At 48.3% G+C, this 22,046-nt stretch overlaps 1 protein-coding gene across 6 annotated transcripts in view; it reads right to left on the reverse strand.

Moving 5' to 3' along the window:
- The window catches only part of SH3PXD2A (SH3 and PX domains 2A), a 242,693-nt gene that overhangs the window by 155,875 nt on the left and 64,772 nt on the right, over positions 1–22,046 (reverse strand). The window lies entirely within an intron of this gene.

The raw sequence follows: 22,046 nt of genomic DNA on the forward strand, positions 1-22,046 counted from the left end.
TTGCAGCTGGCCTCTCTCCACCTCCTCCTTCTCTAACACATTTTCTTCTTTCCCCACTCTGGCTTAGTCTGGGCCCTCCAGAGGCCAAGACAAACCCATCTGCCCAGAGTACTGGGTCAGCGGGTCCTCTCCAGAGCCCGGCAGGGTGAGTGCCCGGCAGGCCTGCACCGCTCCTCCCCAGCCCCCAGGAGCTGAGTCCAGGCACACCTGGCACCAATCCCCACCAACAGGGCCGAGCCACAGAGCCTCAGCATCTGCCCTCCCTGTCATCCCCAAGGCCCAGCGGCCAGGCAAAAAGGAAACACCAGCTGAAGGTGACATTTTCTCTGCCCACAGGTCACCTTTCAAAGAAAGCAGATCCCCTGGTTCAGACTCCAGAGCAAACCAAGCAAAGGCGGCCCAGCTGAGTTTACTCGGTATTGAGGGCTTGCAAAGCTGCGCGGTTCGTCATCTCCATGCAGGCGCAGTATGGCAGAGTGGCGGGCGATGGAATAAACATCTGGGCCATGTGTGATATACAATCTGAATGTTACCCCCCCGCCATGCCCTCCCCCCAGAAAGCCAGGCAAAGTGGGTCTGTAGCCTGGTCAGCACCCAGGTTTCAGGGCTGGCTTTGACAGATAAAACACTCACATGGAAGGCTGAGGGGGCTGCCTCGTGTGAAGAGGCCTGCCCAGGACTGAGTGCGTGGGCAGTGAGGCAGGAAGGCCCCGCCCAGCCTGGAGTTCGCTGCGACCACCTTTTCAGGCAGGAAGTGGATTCCCCTGTCACTCCAGCAAGGGCTTGACTCGGCTGGAAGAAAAGCAGGGCCCACTGCCAGGGTCCTTCTTAGAGAGAGAAGTGTCTGGCTAATGCAGCTCTTTGCAGCCACATCAGAACTTCGCGGCGTGTGGAGGATGCTGGGCTGTTTATCTAAGGGGTGGATAGTGTGAGAGATACAGAGCAGCTCAAATCCAAGAGCTGGCCCAGCCAGGGAAGCTGACTCGGCAGCTCTTCTTGGGCAGGGTTGAGCAGCAATAAACACTGAGGAGAGAGAAGGGTGGGCCCGAGCCCAGCTGGGGCACACGTGTAACCCAAGAGGCCGACTCCTCACCCTTCCGCGAGGGTGGGGTTCCCGGCCACTCCCGCTCTGGGGCTCCAACCCTCAAGCCTTAATCCTGTCACCATTTCCAGTTCAGGAACAAAGGGGACATTACCACAAGAGGTGGTGGGTTTCTTAACCTCCCCTCAAAAAGAGGCAAGGCTACCCAGTATCACCGGGGACCATGAAGGATCAAGGGAAACCTTAGAACTGGTTTGTCCATTCTACTAACTGAGGGCTTACCAGTCCCTGGGTTAGATGCTGGGGACACAGCAGGAGGATCACAGAGACAGAGAGGGACAATAAATAGCAATACGTGTGGCTTTTCTTAAATTTCCCATCCTCTGTGGCCTGAAATGTACTTTCCCCTTCCCTTCCTTCACTGATGGCCTTATCAAGAGGCATCTGCTCTGGGAACCCTTCCTTGACCATCCCAGACGCAGGTCACCACCACCTTTCTTTGAATTCTAATAGCATTCCTGGTTTGCATTCCCTATTAGAGTCCTTCACACAGACTTTTGTGATTTTTTTGGTACAAGTTCATCACATTGCCCAAGAGGAAGCATACTTCCCCTTGAATGGTTTTGGTACCCTGTAGAAAATCAGTTTATCATAAGCATTTAGGTTTATTCCTGGACTCTCAATTCAATTCCTTTGATCTGTACATCTATCCTTCTTGCCGTCCCATACCATCTTGATTACTAAAGCTTTGCATTAAGTTGTTTTCTTTTTTGATTTTTTTTAATGTTTATTTTTTGAGAGAGAGACATCATGAATGGGGGAGGGGCACAGAGAGAGGGAGACACAGAATCTGAACTGAACTCCAGACTCTGAGCTGTCAGCACAGAGCCCGATGCGGGGCTCAAACTCACAAGCCACGAGATCATGACCTGAGCCAAAGTTGGATGCTTAAATGACTGAGCCACCCAGGCGCCCCCTCTTTTTTCTTTTTAAGTTTATTTATTTTGAGAGAGAGAAAGCATACACATGAGTGGGGGAGGAACAGAGAGAGAGAAAGAGACAGAATCCCAAGCAGGATCTGCACTGTCAAGGCAGAGCCTGATGCAGGGCTCAAACTCAAGAACGTGAGATCATGACCTGAGCCGAAGTCAAGAGTCAGACACTTAACTGACTGAGCCACCCAGGTGCCCCAAGTTGTTTTCTTTTTAAAGGACTTCATTCTTCAGAACAGTTTTAGGTTTTTAGCAAAATCGAACAGAAAGTACATACAGTTCTCCTATATCCCTTGACCCCACACACTCCTGGTCTCCCTCACCATCAAAATCCCAGTCCAGAGTGGTCTATTTGTTACAACTAATGAAACTATATTGATACATTACTCTCACCCCAAGTCCATAATGTAAAGTAGGGCTGCTCTTGGTGTTGTACATCCAATGGGTTTGGACACATGTATAATGACATGTATCCATTATGATCTATCATATAGAATAGTCTCATTGCCCTAAAAATCCTCTATGCTCTTCCTATTCACCCCCTTCCTCCTAACCTCTGGAAATCACTCATCTTTGTACTGTCTCCATAGTTCCACTTTTTCCAGAATGTCATATAGTTGGGATCATATAGTATGTAGTCTTTTCAGGTTGGCTTCTTCTACTTCTTCGACATGCATATAAGGTCCCTCCATGTCTTTTCATGCCTTGATAGTTTGTTTTGGTTTTTAGTACTGAATAATATTCTACTGTCTGATTACTACAATTTATTTATCTGTTCACCTACAGAAGGACACCTTCATTCCTTCCAAGTTTTCATGATTATGAACAATGCTGCTATAAAAATCCCTGTGCACGTTTTTGTGTGGACCAAAGTTTTCAACTTATTTGGGTAAATACCAAAGAGGGTGATTGCTGAATTGTATAGTGAGAATATGTTTAATTTTGTAAAAAATTGCCAACTGTCTTCAAAGTGGCTGTACCATTTTGTATTTCCTCCAGCAATGAACAAAGGTTTCCACTGCTACACATCCTCACCAGCATTTGATATTGTCAATGTTTTGGATTTTCACCATCCTAATAGGTATCTAGTAGTATCTCATTATTATCTTAATTTGCAATTCCCTAATGACATATAATGTTGAGCACCTTTTCATATGCTTATTTGTCACCCAAATACCTTCTTTGCTGAGGTGCCTGTTCAGAACTTTGCCTATCCATTAATCAGGCACTTCATTCTTATTGTTGAGTTTTAAGAATTCTTTGTATATTTTGCATAACAGTCACATCAAATTTTTGCACATATCTTTTCCCAGTCTGTGGCTTGTCTTGTTATTCTCTTGCTATATTAAGTTTTGAAATCAGGAAATGTGAGTCCTCTCCTCCAATTTTCTTTTTCTTTTTCAGAAGTGTTTTGGCTATGTGTAGTCCCTTGAATTTCCATGTGAATTTTGGGATCAGCTTGTCAATTTCTGCAAAGAAGCCAACTGGGATGTGACAGGAATACATGGGCGGAATCTGCAGATGGATTTGCGGAGTGCTGCCATCTTAGCAATATTAAGTCTTCTAGTCCATGGACATGGGATGTCTCTCTCATTTATGCAGTAACATGTTTGTCTTAAAGTCCATTTTGTCTGATATCAGTATAACCATTACAGCTCTTCTGTTTTCTAGTATAACATTTTAATTCCTTTAATATTTTTTTCACTATATTTTTTAGTTATTTCTTCATAGTTCCCTAGGGCTTATGGTATACATCTTACCTTATCAGGATCTACTTTAGGTTTATAACTTAGTTCCAGTGAGATAAAGAAACATTAATCCTATATAACTACAGTCTTTTTCTTTTTTTTTGTACTACTATTATTATACATATTACATTTATATATGTTATAAATCCAATAATTGTTATAATTACTAGTTACAATTACTATAGTAGCCCTAGACTGGGACCTGGGGGGAGAGGGGGCCCTGTGTTGATGGCTGCATACATCAGCTGAGATTGGGTGGGGGTTGGGGGTCAAATGCCACAGACCCTTGCCATTCTTACAATGGCAAATTTAGAGTTTCTTAAATAAATGTTTCTCTATTTGCCATTTCAATTGTCTGTTTAGGATAATCTCCAGAGACTTAGATTAAAAAAAAAAAAAAAAGAAAAGAAAAGATTTTCACCATTTTTGGTTGTTTCACTAGGGAGAGAGCTCATCACACAGCCATCCTAGAAGTAATCTCCTTTCATGTTTTCTTTCTGTTCCTCCACCCCAAAGTACGAGGCTCAGTGCTGGCTACCCATCTGGGGTAGGGGTCATCACACTAGTGTCTCGTGGCTCTCAAAATTGTAGCACAACCCTGAACTTACACATGAAGATATAAAAACCATGGATTTGAGACTGGAGAGCACCTCTAAAACAATTACTAGCGAATCCTCTTGGGGGGACATTCAGCAGGGTCCTCTGTTCAAATGAAATCTAATATCAAACTTCAATACATAATTCTTAGGGTAAAGAGAGCCTATCATTCCAGAAAAACTTGTTGAAAACACTATCTTTCCACCCATTAAATTATATTGACTCCTTTGTCAAAAACCAATTAACAATATATGTGTGGGTCTACTACTGCTGGATTCTCTTTGCTGTTCCAGTGACAGATTTATATATCCTGACACCAACACCATGCTTTCTTGATTACTATAGGTTTTTAGCTAAGTCTTGACATCAAACTTTTTCTTCTTCTTCAAAATTGTTTTGGTAATTCTAGATTCTTTGCATTTTCAAACACATTTTAGAATAAATTGGTTAATTTCTACAAAATAAAATACGTAAATCCCCCCTGAAATTTTTTAAATTAGAATTGCATGGACTCTGTAGGGCAACTTAGGGAGAATAGCTATTTAACAATATTGAGATTTCTAATCTATGAACATGGTAAATCTTTCCATTTATTTAGATCTTACCATTCATTCAGCAATGTATTGTAGTTTTCAATGCAGAGGTCTTGCACATCTTTCATTAAATTCATTTCTAAGTTTTAAAATTTCCTTTCTGGGGCGCCTGGGTGGCGCAGTCGGTTAAGCGTCCGACTTCAGCCAGGTCACGATCTCGCGGTCCGTGAGTTCGAGCCCCGCGTCAGGCTCTGGGCTGATGGCTCAGAGCCTGGAGCCTGTTTCCGATTCTGTGTCTCCCTCTCTCTCTGCCCCTCGCCCGTTCATGCTCTGTCTCTCTCTGTCCCAAAAATAAATAAACGTTGAAAAAAAAATTAAAAAAAATAAAAATAAAAAAATAAAATAAAATTTCCTTTGTGATTTCCTTTTAAAAATTTTTTTTAAATGTTTATTTACTTTTGAGAGGGAGAGAGGATGAACGGGCTAGGGGCAGAGAGAAAGGGACACAGAATCCGAAGCAGGTTCCAGGCTCTGAGCTGTCAGCACAGAGCCCAAGGTGGGGCTCAAATTCATTAACTGTGAGATCATGACCTGAGCTGAAGTGGGACACTTAACAGAGTGAGCCACCCAGGCAGCCCCTCCTTTGTGATTTCTCATTTGAACTTAGAGACCCAAGAAACTCAACCAACTTCAAACATAAGAAACAAAAGAAACTACACCAATTCACATCATAAACACATGACTCAAAATCAGTAATAAAGAGAGAAATCTTAAAAAACTGCCATAGGAAAAATATACATTACATTCAGAGGAACAAAGCTAATAATGATGGCAGCAGATTTCTTGTGGGCAAAAACACAAACAGGAAGACACGGAAAAGACTTGTGACATCTACGGGGCTCTGAGAACCTCTACCTTGACGACAACCATAATTCTGCTACACGTTTGGGAAGCTCATTTGTGAATGAGGCCCAGCAGGTCCTCCACATCCACAATGCATAGATCTCTTCATCTGTAAGTTGGTGAACAAATAATTGATCATCCAAACCTGGCAATTTTGAGAGTGGAAGAGAATGCTAGGAATAATTATGTCAGGATAACAGGTGTAAAACAGGACTTCCAGGACTGTACTGGTTAATGGGGTCATGTGATTACCCTACCTCTGAGGTCCCAGCATCTAGCATAGGTCCTGGTAGAAAGCACGTGCTCAATAAATGCTTGATAGTAAAAATAACATTTATTGAGAACTCTGTGTTAGTCGCTGTGCTAAGAATTTTCACATGGCTTATCTCATTTAATTCGCATTATCAACTCTTTAAGGTGTTATTATTTTCCAGAGAAAGAAACCAACACACAGAGAGATTAAATAACTTGCCCAAACTAGCAAGGTATGGAACTGGGATTCAAAGCCAGGTATTCTGCCTTCAAACCCAGTCTCTTGACTACCACGGTCTGAATGAATAAATTCAGTGGAAGGAAGGAAGGAAGGAAGGAAGGAAGGAAGGAAGGAAGGAAGGAAGGAAATAAGGAAGGAAGGAAGGAAGGAAGGAAGGAAGGAAGGAAGGAAGGAAGGAGGGAAGGAAGGAAGGAAGGAAGGAAGGAAGGAAGGAAGGAAGGAAAGAAGAGAGGAAGGAAGGAAGGAAGGAAAAGAATAAAAACTAAACGATTATTCTCATATAGGTAGATGAAGTATTTGATAAAACTGAACATCCATTTATGATTTTTTTTTTAGCAAGTAAGAAATAGGAGTAAACTTCCTTAATCTGAAAATGTTTATCTACCAAAATAATCCCTAGGGAAGAAACTCTGGGACAAACAAGAACATTGCCACTATCTCTACATCTCTCCATTATTGTACTAATGATCCTTGCCAAGGCATTAACACAAGAGAAATAAATGAGAGACTCAGAAGGAAGAAGTAAAACCATTAGTATCCACAAGCAATATGATGATATATACAAGATCAATGAGAACCTTCAAGAGATCCACACCTTGGGACTTTGAAAGGTTCTAACACCCTCATTAAAAAGAAATTAACCCCCAGAAGGTATAAAAAACTAAGCCCCTTTAATACAATTTTTATTTTTTTTTATTAAAAAAAAATTTTTTTTAACGTTTATTTATTTTTGAGACAGAGAGAGACAGAGCATGAACGGGGGAGGAGCAGAGAGAGAGGGAGACACAGAATCCGAAGCAGGCTCCAGGCTCCGAGCCATCAGCCCAGAGCCCGACGTGGGGCTCGAACTCACGGACCACGAGATCGTGACCTGAGTTGAAGTCGGACGCTTAACCGACTGAGCCACCCAGGAGTCCCAACTAAGCCCCTTTAAAGGAGAAAAAAGGATGAAAAAGCTCTGGAGAAGGATGGTGGCAAGGGTTGCACCCCAATGTGGTTTGTACTAAATGCCAATAAACTGTACACTTAAAAAGGTTAAAATGGGGGGGGCACCTGGGTGGCTCCATCAGTTAAGCATCTGACTCTGGGTTTCAGCTTAGGTCATGATCTCACACAGTTCATGGGTTCGACCCCGAGTTGGGCTCCGCTCTGGCAGTGCAAAGCCAGCTTGGAAGTCTCTGAATCCCTCTCTGCCCATCCCCTACTCTCTCGCTCAAAATAAATAAACTTTTTAAAAAATCTTTAAAATAGAAGTTAAAATGGTAAATTTCATGTTATGTATATTTTACCACAATTTAGAAAATGGTAAGTTTTATATTATGGATTTCTTACAATAAAAAAAAAAGAGAGAGAGAGAAGATCTCCTGGCTTTATGACATGGAAAACCAGCAGGGCATGGACATGAACTAGAGAGGAATCACTGAAATTCTTTCGTTATCAACCCAGGAGCAGCCACGCAAAGAGCACTGAGCACAGCACTTGAATCTGGAGTCTGGGCTCCAAACTTAACCAGCTGACCGAGTGACCCTTTGCAACGCATTTATCCTCGTCTATGCAATGGGGAAGATGATGTAACTCAGGAGGCAGATATGAGAGCCCAGACAAAATGCTGGGGCAGGCGTGTTCTATAAACAGAAAGGGGCTGTGCAGGCATGAGGCTGCATGGCAGTTGCTCAGAATATTCCCAGGATGAGGTCAGATTGAGGGTGGGCAGACAGGAGGGATCAAAACCACTCTTATCAAAACCACTACAGCCTTTAGGGAACAGACCTCACATATCCCGGAAGCAGCATCCAGGGAGAGAGAGACAGGATGCAGAGCAGAAACATCCATCCTGGTAAGAAGGAGCATTTGGTTAATTGGAGCATTTGGTTGCTGAGGATGGGCCCAGGCCATGCTGAAGCCAAAACACAGGACACTGGAGCACACCCCAACTTTGAGAGTGGGCCCAACCCTGCTTCCAAGGTCCTTAACAAGTCAAAGAAATCTTCCTTGACCATTTTTGGGAAAATATGCAAACCTTCGCTATCTCAAATCCTCCCTTCCCAGTCAAGCCTTTACCTTATAACATCCTATGCACTGATGAGTGTATTTCAGAAAGAGTGACTTACACTCATGGTCCCTGATCTGTTTGCATGCTGGGAGAGCCACATGGACACAGGAGATCTACTTAGTACCATTAGATAGATGAGTGTCACCTTGCTGAGATGAATAAAGCCACAAAATGGAAGTTCAGGGCAGGATGAGATCTGTATGGCTGGGTGAGCAAAGCAGACCTTTCAGAGGAGGACACGGTATAGCTAGGCCTTGCAGAAAGGAGAGAAAGGCCTTCAAAAGGCAGGAATGGCAAATACAAAGGGTTGGCATTGGGAGTGTCAGGATTGCTAGATGAAGCAGTCAGATTGGAGTGAACTGCCTTGTTCATGAATCCCAGGGAATGCTGCCATGAAATCTCAGAGAAAGTGGTGGGATCCAGGGTGGAGGCCCCTGATCATTTATTCCAGTGATTTGGGGATGACCACACAGTTGGCAGTGGAGCAGGATAAGGGCAGATGCCTGGAGTGCTACTCCACAGGGCAATTAGGGCATCCTCAAGTGTCATTGGAAATGGGACATGATGGAGAGACGGTGTCATTTCTAGAACTCAGGGATGGTGCCACATGTAGTGGGAGACTCTGGGGTGGGGATGGCAGGTGAGATGCCCCAGATGCCTGCTCAAGAAATAATACTAAACTGCTATCTATAGCAGCTGGGTCTGGTAACTTCTTGGTTTGGCATGAGTTTGAAATGAAAAATCCAGGACAGGGGAGGAGGCTGGGGGAGAGGGACTTCACTCTCTCCAGCCAGCTTCCCACAGATGCTGAAGACCTTCTGAACACGTATTTAAAGCCCACCAGTCTGAAGGCAACAGCAAATCATCAGTCTCTCCAGGGAGCCCACAAATGTCAATGTGGCCTTGCCTAATCCAAGGTAGCCTCTCGAGAAGCCGCCGGCATCCTGTGTACAAAGACCATTGGAGCATACTGTTGAGAAAAGTTTCCTTGACTCCAAGTCTGACTCTGCAAACCCTGCACTAGGAGGACTCCTGCCCTCCCAGAGCTGAGATCTCAAGACTAAGGAGCCCCGGGGGTTTCACAAGTGCCCTGGCCTCCACACCCACTGTGACCAACCACACAGGGCAAGTGACTAGCAGGAACTGTCTGCTCAGAAAAGTCCAGTGAATTGATCCTCTCCTGCCTGCCTCTCCAGGCTGTTGTGAGAGTCAAAAAGAATTCAAATATTGAGCAATGATTATGTGCCACCCACAGGGTAGGTATTATTAGCCCTGTGTTTTATACATGAGGGGACAGGTGCACAGACAAGTTAGGTAACTTGCTCAACAACACACAGCAAAGGAGCAACTGAGGCAAAAGTGAGGCCCAGGTCATGGGGCTTCTCAAAGCCATGCATTTCCCCCTTGGAGGCTGGACAGCACAGAAAGGGTTGCCCAAATGTGTGTACAAGCCCCTTGTCCACATAGGATCCATACCTAAGTGTTTTTCTTTGGGATCCTTTCTGGAAAAACTTGAATGCTTATTTAAATTGGATATTAGTTTCCTAACACTGCCGGAACAAATTACCACAATTTAGTGGCTTAAAACAACACACATTTGGGGCAACTGGGTGGCTCAGTCAGTTAAGTGTCCGACTCTTGATTTCAGCTCAGGTCACGATCTCACAGTTTGTGGGATTGAGCCCCACATCGGACTCAGTGCTGACAGTACAGAGCCTGCTTGGGTTTCTCTCCCTCTCCCTTTCTCTGTCCCTACCCTGCTCATGCTCTGTCCCTCTCAAAATAAATAAATAAACAACAACAACAGGAACAAACAGCACAAATTTATTTTCTTAGTGTTCTGGAGGTCAGAAGGTCTGAAATGGGTCTTCAGGGGCTAAAATCAAAGTGTCAGCAGCACTGTTTCCCTTCCAAAGTCTCAGGGGATAATCTGTTTCCTTGCCTTTTGCAGCTTCTAGAGGCCACCTATATTCCTCGGCTGGCAGCCTCTTCCTTTGTCTTCAAAGCACATCACTCCAAATTCTGCTTCTGTAGTCACAGCTCCTTCTCAGACTCTCCTGCCTCCCTCTTACAAGTACTCCTGTGATTACACTGGACCCACCTGGATGATCTAGAATATTCTCTGTTTCTGAAGATCCTTACTCACATCTGCAAAGTCCCTTTCACCATTTAGGGTAACATCCACAGATTCTGGGGATTCGGATATGGCTATCTTTGGGGGCCATTATTCAGCTATCATAAGCCCCACCCAAAGCAAGAGTAGCTATAAAATCATAAGCATATAATGTGTGTGTGTGTGTGTGTGTGTGTGTGTGTGTATTCTAATGTATTAGCTTAGGGCTGCTGTGACAAAGTACCAGAGACGAGTGGCTTAAACAACAAAAATGTCCTATCTCAGTTCTGGAGGCTGGAAGTCTGAGATCAAGATGTCGGCAGGATTGGCTCCTTCTAAAGGCTGTGTCCATGCTTCTCTTCTAGTTTCTGATAGCAATTTGTTGGCAATGCTTGGTGTTCCTGGGTTGGCAGAAGTATCAGCTCAATCTCTGTCTTCATCTTGACATGGTAGCCTCCTTGTGTGCATGTCTAGATCCAAATTTTTTTTTTTACAAGGACACCAGTCATTGGATTAGGGGCCCACCCTACCATACTATGACCTCATCCTAACTAATTACATTTGCAACAACCCTATTTTCAAATAAGGCCACATTTGAGGCACTGGGGTTTAGGACTACAACATCCGAATTGGGGGGGGGACACGAAAGACTTCAACCCCTAACACCTACACACACTGAAACAATATATAACCGTTGAAAGATAAAAGCATTTGCCCACACACCACCAAAGGTCTCTTCCTGAATTCGCAGTGGGACCTACACACCATTTTGAAAAATGTGAATAAGAGTAACCAGTGGTGCATAGCCAGTCAGATCTGGATTCAAATCGATTTCCTCATCTGTAAAATGAGGACAGTAACAGAACCTGCCTGATGTGATGGGCAAGAAGAAACAACGTGTGTAAAGGGCTTAGCACAGAGTCTGGCACAGACTAAGAGCTCCAAGCACATTATCATTACTGTTTTCATCATCCCTCTTGTCATGGCATCAGCCTGGGTCCCTAGTGCCTGGCAAAGCTCGCTCCAGCCCTGAGGTCAAGGAGGCAGCAGGGAGAGTATGGGGACAGACGGGCCTGGCTATGAGCATCTAGGGGCCCTAGGGGAGCTGTCCAGCTGGTGTGCGTGGGCTGGGCTTGGGGAGGAAGCCTCCAGCTTTTCCAGCAGCTCATCAGGTGCGTGGGCGCTGCCTAGGACATGTTTGACATTAATGTGGTGGGGTCTGGGCAGATAGCCCAACACCCGTGGCAGGATGGACACAGAGCAAAGAAAGCAAAGACATACGGGACAGCGCTATCCCAGGAAAACCTCCTCAAGTCTAGAAGGTGTCCAAACTGGTGGCTACATCTGTCTCCCCCTGAAACTACCCTGTGGGCTCATCCCATGCACCACCCCCCACAACGCTGACCCACAGCCTTGGGAGAAAGAGCAGGGGATGGGAGTCAAGAGAGGAGGGTTCTAGTTCCAGCCTGCTGAGGCTTGTGGGTGACTATGGAAGTGAAGTAGAAATACCTGTCCTGTCCCCATAGGCGTTGTGAAGATCCAAATAGAAGACACATGAGAAAGTGCTGTCAAATGCCAAACACAATTATTCCTACTTAACTTTTCCGAGTCTTAGTCTACTCATCTATGAAATGGGGTCAAGCCTATTTTTCTCCTCCTCATTGGCCGAAGCAAAGTTGAACAGAGAAAATATATCTGCAAAGCGCTTTAACAGGCACAGAGGAAACCAGAAGCAGTCGCCTCTCTCAGTACTGTTTTACCATTACTAATACTCTAGCTACTGATGGAATGCTTGAGCTCTGAAGGGTCAGAATTCCAAATTATTCCTTCCTAACTAGGTGACCTTGGCCAAGCCGCTTAACCCCTCTGGGACCCACCCCACCCTCTAGGAGTGAGTAAAAACAGGCGCCCATGGTCGTGTGTGGATTCAATGTGGTAACACGGGTGAGTGTGGTACTTGGCTTGCTGTAGGTGCCTGATAAATGGGGTCACTTTTTTTCCAGGTGAAGAGACTCCAGGGCTACCTTCCTATCTCTTTATTTTTTAAATACACTTTTTAAAAGTTTATTTATTTCTTTTCTGAGAGAGAGAGCGAGAGTGAGCACAGGAGCAGGGGAGAAAGAGGGAGAGGGAGAGAGCGAATCCCAAGCAAGCTCTGTGCTATCAGTGCACAGCCCAATTCAGGACTCGATCTTGTGAACGCATGAGATCATAACCTGAGCCAAAACCAAGAGTCAGACGTTTAGCCGACTGAGGCATCCAGGCGCCCCTATGCTTACAGCCCTTTCTGCTTCTGGGAAGCTGCTCAGGGCCATCAACCAGGCTACTCCACCCTGACAATGGCTAAAAGGACTTCAGAGTCTTTCACCTGTAACTTCATAGGCCTCACTTCTTAAAGCTCTTGTTCTTTGTCCCAATGTGAGATCGCTCACGTTCCCCTTGGCCAAGAGGGAACAGCATGATGGTAGGGCGGCTGACCACCTGGCAAGCTGGTGGCAGACGGGGCAGGGTCAGAGGGCGGGATGCAGTCAGCTCTGAGCCTGGCTTCAGGTAGGAGGGGTAGAGCTGCCCTGGGGATAGAGCCTGAGGCGTGGTTTCGTCTGTGGAACTGGAGCTTACCCCAGCCCCTCCCAACACCCCAGTGTGTCAGTCCCCCTCTACTTGTGACCTTGCTTTCCTCTTGTCCCCAGGAAAGTGTGCAGCTGGAGGGGCAGGGTGCTAGGGCCGGGACAGGGAGCACTGGGCAGTGTGAGGGGCAGGGCTGGAGAGGTCATCTGAGACCGAGAGGAAGAACCTGGAGTTCCTCTTCCAGGCAAAAGGGAGCCCTGGAAGATGCTGAGCAGGAGTAACTCTGTGGAAGTGGGAATCTAGAAAGATAAATCTGGCCAGTACATGGGATGGAGCTGTGGAGAAAGACACATCTGTGTGTGGGACAGACTGCCAAAGAAATCCGCCTCCCCACAGAGGATGAGGCCAGCCTAAGATGAGCCTGCCCACACTGGTGTGTGTGTGTGTGTGTGTACTGCGATGTGTGTGTTTTCCAGCAGGGTACTGACTGAGATTACCCTGTTCCCTCTGGGGGTCGGGTCCCTATCTATCCCTTGGCCTCACCAGAGACCCTCTCAAGATTTCTAACCCCTCATGTACCCTCAAGCTGCCTGACACTCCCCCCTCCCACACCTACCTCCGAGGACCATCAACAAAGAGTGAGAGGACCTGAAGAAGGTGAAGAGGGAAGGAAAAAGAGTGGATTTCCCCCTTCTGACTGACCTTTTTCTGGCTGAACCACATGCTCAATTTTTTTCATCCTGATCATCCCTCTAAATGGCCCAGAACTGTGGTCCCTAAAGCATCCTAGCCACCATAGGATCAAATTCTGGCCAAAGTTTGGAACAAAGATAACATGTTCTTGGCAGAGATGAGACCAAGGCAGATCTTTGGTGCTCCCAGACCCCGGCTGCTGTTCAAGGCAGTGAGAGTCCAGAGCTAGTCCCCAACACACTCCCTTGACATGGCTCTCTTGGACAGAAGCCAAGTGGGATGCTTCTAATAAAAAATCCAATGTCCTTCCCTTCTTCCATCCCTTTCTCTGAGCTTCTCCTTCCCATTTTGTTAGAATACAAATGGGTCAGGGTACTTCCAGGTGTACCTTCATCTTTCTCCACCCCCACAAAGTCTTGTGCAAATGGAAAAAACAAAAGAATAGGCTGAAGGAGAATGCTGGAGTCACCAGGCAGAGTCCAGCTCTTTCCTGTGGCCTTTCCCTGGTCAGTACGGAACCCTGGCTTCCTAAGAGCTCACCTCTCCTGTGCTTGGGAGTGTTTTTGGTCAGCACCAATATTGGCTGGGCCATCCTAAAACTCAGAGAGAGTGCTGAAAGCTTCTTCAAAGATGCTGGAGGCCTCAGCAAGACCCTGGGCTGTCAGGTGGACCCAGCAAAAGCCAGGCAAGCCCAAGGAGTTCTGGCCAGGTGCACCGCTATACCTGGTGACTTGGGTAGGTCACCTGCCCATACCCCCTAACTTCCTCCTCTATTAGAAACTTCACAGCTTGAGAGACCAAAACACATGAAGCCTCTTTGAGGTTCCAGTAAAAAGAGTGCTAAGTTGCACCATCTCCCAACACTGCTATCATCTCCCTTCCCATGGTTTTATCTCTGGCTTCAGGCCATTTGTTGGCTCTCTGCCTCCCAGGAACACACACCTATTCATAACCTCTGCTCGAACTGACCTCTCAAATTATATGCCCTGCTACCACTGTACATCCCCACACACTGCATATACTGCATGGCCTGCTTGCAATCTTCCCCGGACATAAGATGCCGTTCCGCATCCATGCTGTTCTGGGCCTTTGCACAGAATGCCTCACCCCATGTGATCTCTTGCTGTCAACATCTCTGAGGCCTTTGCACAGGCTTATCCTTCATTTACCCCCTCCTCTAGATTGCCTCCGTAGTTTAGTCATACTTCTAGAACTGTACTTACCACTATATTGTGATTATTTGTTGATATACCTGCCTCCTTTCAAAAGCTTGTATGCTTCTTGTAAAAAACTGTTCCTTGAAATGCTTACTTTCCATCATAGTATCTGACTAATAGCTGGGCACACATTTCCCAGCCTCCCTTGCTGAGAGGTATAGTCATGTGACTGAATTCTGACCAATGGAATATGGGCAGGGATGATGTGCGTCCTCTCCAGACAGCACATAAAATATCCCTATAATTTTCCACATTCTCTCTTCCCTCCCCTGCTGACTGGATACAGAGATCCACGGTGGGTGGAATCCCCAGATGCAAGAGTCTGGGTCCCTGAATGACTACCTGGAACACAGCCATCCAAGAACCTGTTTGGGTCTATGACATGAGCAGGAAAAAACCCTCTATTTTAACGAGTCACTGAGAGCTTATTACACAGCATTAGCCTGTCCTAACTAATACAAAGGAGTTCAGTCACGGTCCAGTGAACCAGACTGAAAGAGGGAAGACTTAATATGAAATACAGAACCGCCCCCCTGCCACCCAATCAAGTCAAGCATCACATCCCCTATATGAATGAGCTACTCCCAAAGCCAAGTTGTCACCCCTGCTTCCCCCTACCCTATCCACCAAATCACACACACAGTATTTAGAATGCCAAGCACTAAGGAAGGGTGGCCTAACAAGGGTGGGGATTGAGGGCTTGCTAGATGACCTACAAAAGTCACCACAGGTGAATGAGCCCCAACTTGAGATCCTAGTTCCACAAGTTTGTAGAAGGCACACAGAGACACAAAGTTGAATTGCAGGGAGGGGCCTTCTCCTCCCCCCACAGGCATCTATACCCCTGACACGTGACCTTTAAGCTCACAGGAACATTTCCAAGGATGCGAATAAACCACCTCTGTGGCAGCCCACACCACCCTTGGCAGCTTCTGGCAAGTGCTGGAACAGTGTTCCTCATACAGAGCCCCAATGCCCCAGGTCAAATTCCCACATGGTCACAAAGGCTGAGATCAAATGGGAGAAAGACCACATTTGGACAGAAAGGAAGAAAAAGAAAGATAAGGACTTCAAATGTATCCTTCCAACACTCTGTGCCCTCACTACTCAAGGTGTGATCTAGAAACCAACCCTACTGTCGCCTGAGAGCTTGGTGCAAACGCAAAATCTCAAGCCCCAGGCAGGCCTACTGAATCAGAATCTGCATTGCAACAACATCTAAGTAGTCTGTGTGCACGTTAACATTGGAAAGCCCTCGCTGTTCTTTGCTATAGGCATTCCAGCCAAACTTGAGCAGTGTTCCCACAGCAAGCCCAGCCTATACGCAAAGATAGACACACAGGAGAAGGAATAGGAGCTAAACCATAGAGCTGGCCTTTAGAAGGGAGGTGCAGGCCTGGCACCCCATTCCCAAAACTCAGCACCAGCTTGCCACGCATTCATGTATTTATTCAACAACAATTTCCTGAATACCTGCTATGTGTCAGGCACTGTCCTGGGCCCAAGGAAAACAAGCTAACGAGCTGGCAAGGTCCTGCTCTCTCAAAGCTCACACTCTAGTGGGGAAGAGATAGTAAATGAGTAGACAGAGAGTCAAACAAGATAATGACACCTTGTGATACGTGTCCTGAAGACAAGAGAATGTGACAATGTGACAGGACTGGCAGGCTGTCTGAGGAAGTGGTCAAGGAAGGCCTTTCTAGAGGTGTCATGTGAGTTGAGGCCAGAGTTCCCAGGAGTCAGCTGCCTGAAGATCTGGGGGAAGAGTTTCCAGGCAGAGGCAATGGCAATGGCAATAGCAATGGCAAAGGCAAAGGCCCCAAGGCAACAACTGTGCTTGGTGTCCCAGGAGCAAGTGGGTGAGTAGTGAGCTAGAGCCAGCAAAGCAGGGTGCAGGGGACAAGTCTGGAAGGACAGACGGGGGCCCACGACCCAGGGCCTGGGGGCAGGGGTAAGGAGTTGGGAGTTAATTCCCAAAAGAAAGGGAGACTTTCAGAAGGTTATAAACAGAGGTGTGATGTGATCTAATTTATGTTTTAAAAGGATCACTCTATTGGTAGGAAGACAAGAATGAGAGTGGGAAGACCCCTGAGGAAGCCAGCTTAGTTGTCCACGTGTCCTGGGCAGGGGTGACAGGGCTGGACTCAGATGGGGACAGAACAGACAGAGGGGAAGGGGGCAGAGCCCAGCTGCACTTTGATAGAGGTCACACAGGATGCACCAACGTACTCTTGGGTTAGATATGGGACATGTCTGGCCAGGTTTGGGGTGACCCCAACTGGGTTTGAATCCCTTTGGTAGCTCAGGCATTCCTAACAGCTGACCTGGGCAGTCCAAGTTCCCCACCCAGCCTGATGGCCTCAAGGGCTGACGCGGCATCCCCTGCCCTGACGGCTTCCTCCCCGGTCACTGAGGTTGGCCATTCAGCCCATAGGAGTCTTCTTGTAACTTCTCCTTAGGCCAAGGGCTTCCTGATGTCCCTTCACACTGCGAAAGGGGAGGACAAGGTGGAGCCCAGATGGGAAAAGAGAAAAATCCCCAGAGCAAAAATGAAAACGGGGGCACAGTTGCTAGGGGGAGCCCGGTAAAGCAGCCCATGCAGCGAAGCAAGCAAGCAGGGCCGGCCTCGGGTTTCCCAGGCTCCGCAGCAAGCTCTGGTTAATGAGGCTTTCCTGCGGGGAGAGCTCCACTCTGTCAGGGAACCAGGAAACGGAGGAGGAAAAAGTCCCCACAGAGCGGGGTGTCCTCCAGCTCACCCTGGCTCCCAGCTGTAGGTTCCTTGTCCAGGCGGCAGCCCCAGCTGCTGCCCCCGGGGATGACTTCCTCCCGGAGACCTCATAAACGTGGCAGGTGCCCACCTAACACAAGGTGCAGAGAGAAGTGCAAGGAGAGAAGGGGCTGGCTGCTTGAGGACGGCCAGGCCCCTGTGCGCAGGCCCTGCCTCCCTGCTGGGCTCTCCCTCCACAGAAGCGGGAATCTCCCGGACCTTCACCCGAGCCCGAGGCAGTCCTGCCTTTCCACACCTTTGCTCATGCGTATCTCCCTGCCTGGACCACCTTCTCAGTCTGCTGAAAGCCAGCCTGTCTCCTGGACCTACCTCAGCAGAACCCAAGACAGGATGAAGGGAAGCTAGCATTTATCAGGCACCTCCTCTATCCACACCATTATCTTTCTTTTTGAAAGTATCTGATGTCAATTATACCGCAATTAAAAAAAAAAGTATCAAGCAAATGTAAAACTCAAACATTTGTTAAATCTGGGAGGTAGGTCCTCTGCTATGTTATCTTATTTTCTGTAGGATTAAACAATTTCATAACTAAAAATAAACAACAGAACAGAAAAGCTAACTGGCTTCAGTGCACTGGCTTCCAGAAGCAGCTGGAAGGACCAGACTGGAGCACTGGGAGTCCTGGTAAGAACACCATGGATGTAGGTGAGCAATCAAGAGGGCTTGGCTGAGGGCCAAGAAGATGGCATGGGGGGGAAGGTGAGGCAGAGAAAGAGAGGAGGAAGAAGGAAGGAGAGGGGTGCAGGGGTAGAATGTGGGGAGGGGTCTAGATAGGAGCCGGGCTCGTTATATGCTGAGGGCCGAGCATACGTGTGACTTATAATTGGAGACGCCTTGCAGGGCAGCCTATGGGCCGGCTCATAGACAGCCCCACCCTTTATCAGTGACTTGTCCATAACAGGTGCTCACCTCTCACCTACCCCTAGGTGATGACAGAGACTTGGACCACAGGACAGCCCCTCACAGACAGAAGATGCTCAAGGGAGAGCAAAGCCCTGGCCCAGGCCTATGTCAAGGCTCTCCCTTACCCAGATCACTGACAGCTGGTGAGATATCTGGGGACCAACTTGACTGTATAAGGGCTGCTCCCTGTTCTGCCCAGCTATTTCTAGAGGGGACAGCATCAGGGCAGGTATGGCCTTAGAGGAACAGCTAGCATGGGGTGGGGAGGGACTAGGTGATGGAACAGACAGATGAGACCCAGGGGACCCTCCGTCCCCCTGGACAAGAAGGGGAAGAGCCAGCCTGAGGCTCCTTCCTCCACATCCCCAGCCCTATCCACAGAACCCTGGGCCCCACTCTCTAGGGAAGCTTGGGTGAGGGCTGAGACACCTCTGGCCCCCTGAGGCCATGGGGTCTGGGCACAGCAGGCCCAGGGAAGGGAGACTGCAGTCACGCCTCTTCTGGGAGTGGGGAGTGCCAATGGATGGCATGAAGGGTGTCCTCCGGAGGCAGAGCGGCCTCCCACCAGGGTACCAAGACTGTCACCTGATTCCAAAAGGAATGCCAGGGAAAAGGTCAATTATGAGGCCCCACACTCCCTTGGAAAGGGGAAGGAGCCTCCCTCCCCCAATGGGCTTTTGCTTCGAGGGTACAGACTTGTCAAGCCCCTGGCTCCTTGCAGTCAGTGACCCCCATACAGACCAGGGTCAGGTCCCGCCCTGCCCTTCTCCCAGACTCCTGCTCAGGATGTGATGACAACGTGGAGGGGGAGATACTGATCAGAGAGACCCCGAGACTGACAAAGACATACCAGAGTAAGAGAAAATGCCTCCAGAAAAGATTCTTGGGAAAGGCCACAGGGATGAATGGAGCCATGCCAAGACATAGGCACAGACTCAGAGACCCTTGGAGGGATAGAGATAAATAGAGAAACTGGGGAAAGAGAGAGATGAAGGGAACACCACAGGAAGAATCCAGGACTCAAGAACAGAGAGAAGGAAATGAACATCTGCACAGAAACTGACAATTTCTCTCTCTCTCTCTCTCTCTCTCTCTCTCTGCTCAGCCTAAACCCTCCCTCCCCAGGCAGGGCAGAGGGTCAGGGCAGCACTCCCTCCAGCGGCCAGCCTAAGCCCACCTGCTTGGTAGCCGAAGCCTTCCTGACAAGGTGGGAAAGGACCCCTCTCCTCTCCAAGGTGCCAGGGCCTCCTAGGCCGGCTCTGTTGTGCTCTGGCCCATGTAGGGGCCGCATCACAGTTACAAGTGGCAGTGGACAGAAGGGATTCAGCAGGTGGATTCCGGCCAGACTGCCCAGTCTGCATCCTGGCTCCCTCACCTGCAGAGATGGTGGTTCTATGGCTCTACCTCCATCCACCTTAGCTCTCAACTACACATCCAAGAAACCCAGGTATTCCAAACTGGCCTGAAGTGTCCCAGCTGCACCAGAAAGATATACATTGATGGACAGAATCTCGGTTTTGAGTCCTTCTACATTGGGTAGATCTCGTGGTCTGTCCCCCTGTCTTGGCCCCAGTCACTGCAGAATGGAAGCAGGAGCGTGCATGGCCCAGCACCCCAAGGGGCACACACAGAGGAGTTTCCCCCCACCCTCCTACTGGGGCTCCTCCTCACAAGGTTCCACGACAAAGAATGGAGCCCATCCCTGGAGGAGCCAGAGAGGCTGGCCTTCACCATAGATGCCCTCAGGAGACAGCCAGCACTGTCTCAGTAGGAAGAATGGCCGCTTGTCGCATGCCAGAACCACCCTGTCTGCGCGCATCTTAACTCCAGCCCATATGCAACCTCCTGCTTCCTGTTCTATTTTTTTTTTTTTCCCTTAAGGTATACCCGAATGTGGTCCATTTAGCCCTAGGGACACCCGCCCCACTGCACCCACCCTATTCCTAGCCTCCGCCCCAGCCCACCGCTGGCACTGAGCTCAGACTCCAGCGTGGCTGAACTGGCCACCGTGTTCTGCTGGGCACCAGATAAATGCTCCCTAATTAGCAGATGGAGCCCAACGCAGGCTGGCATTTAGGGCCGTCAACTGGCCAGCCCTACAGCATTCATTTGCCGCAGCTTGGAGGTGCCCAAGACCCTTCTGTGGCTGAGAGGATGTGCCCCTAGTCCAGGTTGGACAGACATGGGTCCATGGAGCTCCTGCCCTCCTCCACAGGGGCCAGGGGCAACATCAGGAATGACCACCATCCTGACAATTCTCTGTGGTTGCTCCAGACTCTGTGGGGAAGGCTTCCTGGGCCTCATCTCCTGGAAATCTCATTTCTCTGAGGTAGCTTCTGCACTGAGAGCCATTCTGCAGATGAGAAGGCGGAGTCTCGGAGGCTAGGTTATTGTGTGGGATCACCGGGCTGGTAAGAGGTGGGGCCTGTGTGCACACCCACGTTAAATCTGTCTGATAGCAAAGCTTGAGCTTTCCATCACCATGAAAAACTGCCCCACTGGGAGAGCGAGGAATTTGGCATCAAGAATCCCACAAGTGCGGGGCACCTGAGTGGTTCAGTTGGTTGAGCATCCGACTTTGACTCAGGTCATAATCTCATGGTTCTGTGAGTTTGAGTCCTGCATCGGCTTGCTTCTGTCAGCACAGCCTGTCCTCTCTCTCTCTCTGCCCCTCCCCTGCTTGTGCATTCTCTCTCAAAAATAAATAAACATTAAAAAAAAAAAAAGAAAAGAATCCCACAGGCTCTTTTGGAGAGCCTGATGTCACCCAACTGTGGAGGTCTCTGAAGAATCTAAAACCTTTTTTTCCTTAGCTCCAGCTAAATTGAGGATACAAAGGAAACAGTGTTGATTCTCCAGCAACTCCTACAATGGCCTGGTCTGAGGGAACATCCCTGAGATGCAGGAATCACAGCCCCTAAAATCACTTGGGGGGCTGAGGTCCAGCCAGGGCGGCAGGGAGCTGATGGGGGGGGGGGTCACTGCAGCTGGCACCCCTGGGTCACCCAGCTGAAGGAGAAAAACAGTCTTCCCTCAAACAAGCCCATAACTCAGGCTCCGACAGCTCCCCCTGGCTGTCCTACATGCCTAGTTCCACACCAGTCAAGAGCAAAACCAACTGTTACCATGGGGCGAAGGGGTATGAGTATGCCAAGGCCTCCAGCCCAGCTCCGGGAGGCACTTTGACCAGCCTGCCAGGGTGCCTAAGTGTGTGCAGGCCTGATGGCAGTGCTCTATACTCTGGGTTGCTCGCTCATTCCGTGCCTTCTGCCCTACCCCGATTATTCCACCAGCTGGCGGCTCCGGGTTAGGCCAAAGCTGTGGGCCTGGGTTTTCTGCCCAGGATGACGCGGACTTTTCCCCGTGGGGGTCCCCTATACCAAGCCCAGTGCCGGGAATGTAG

This window comes from Puma concolor, chromosome D2, assembly GCF_028749965.1.
Source record: "Puma concolor isolate L17-30 chromosome D2, mPumCon1.1.hap2, whole genome shotgun sequence".
Classification (NCBI taxonomy): domain Eukaryota; kingdom Metazoa; phylum Chordata; class Mammalia; order Carnivora; family Felidae; genus Puma; species Puma concolor.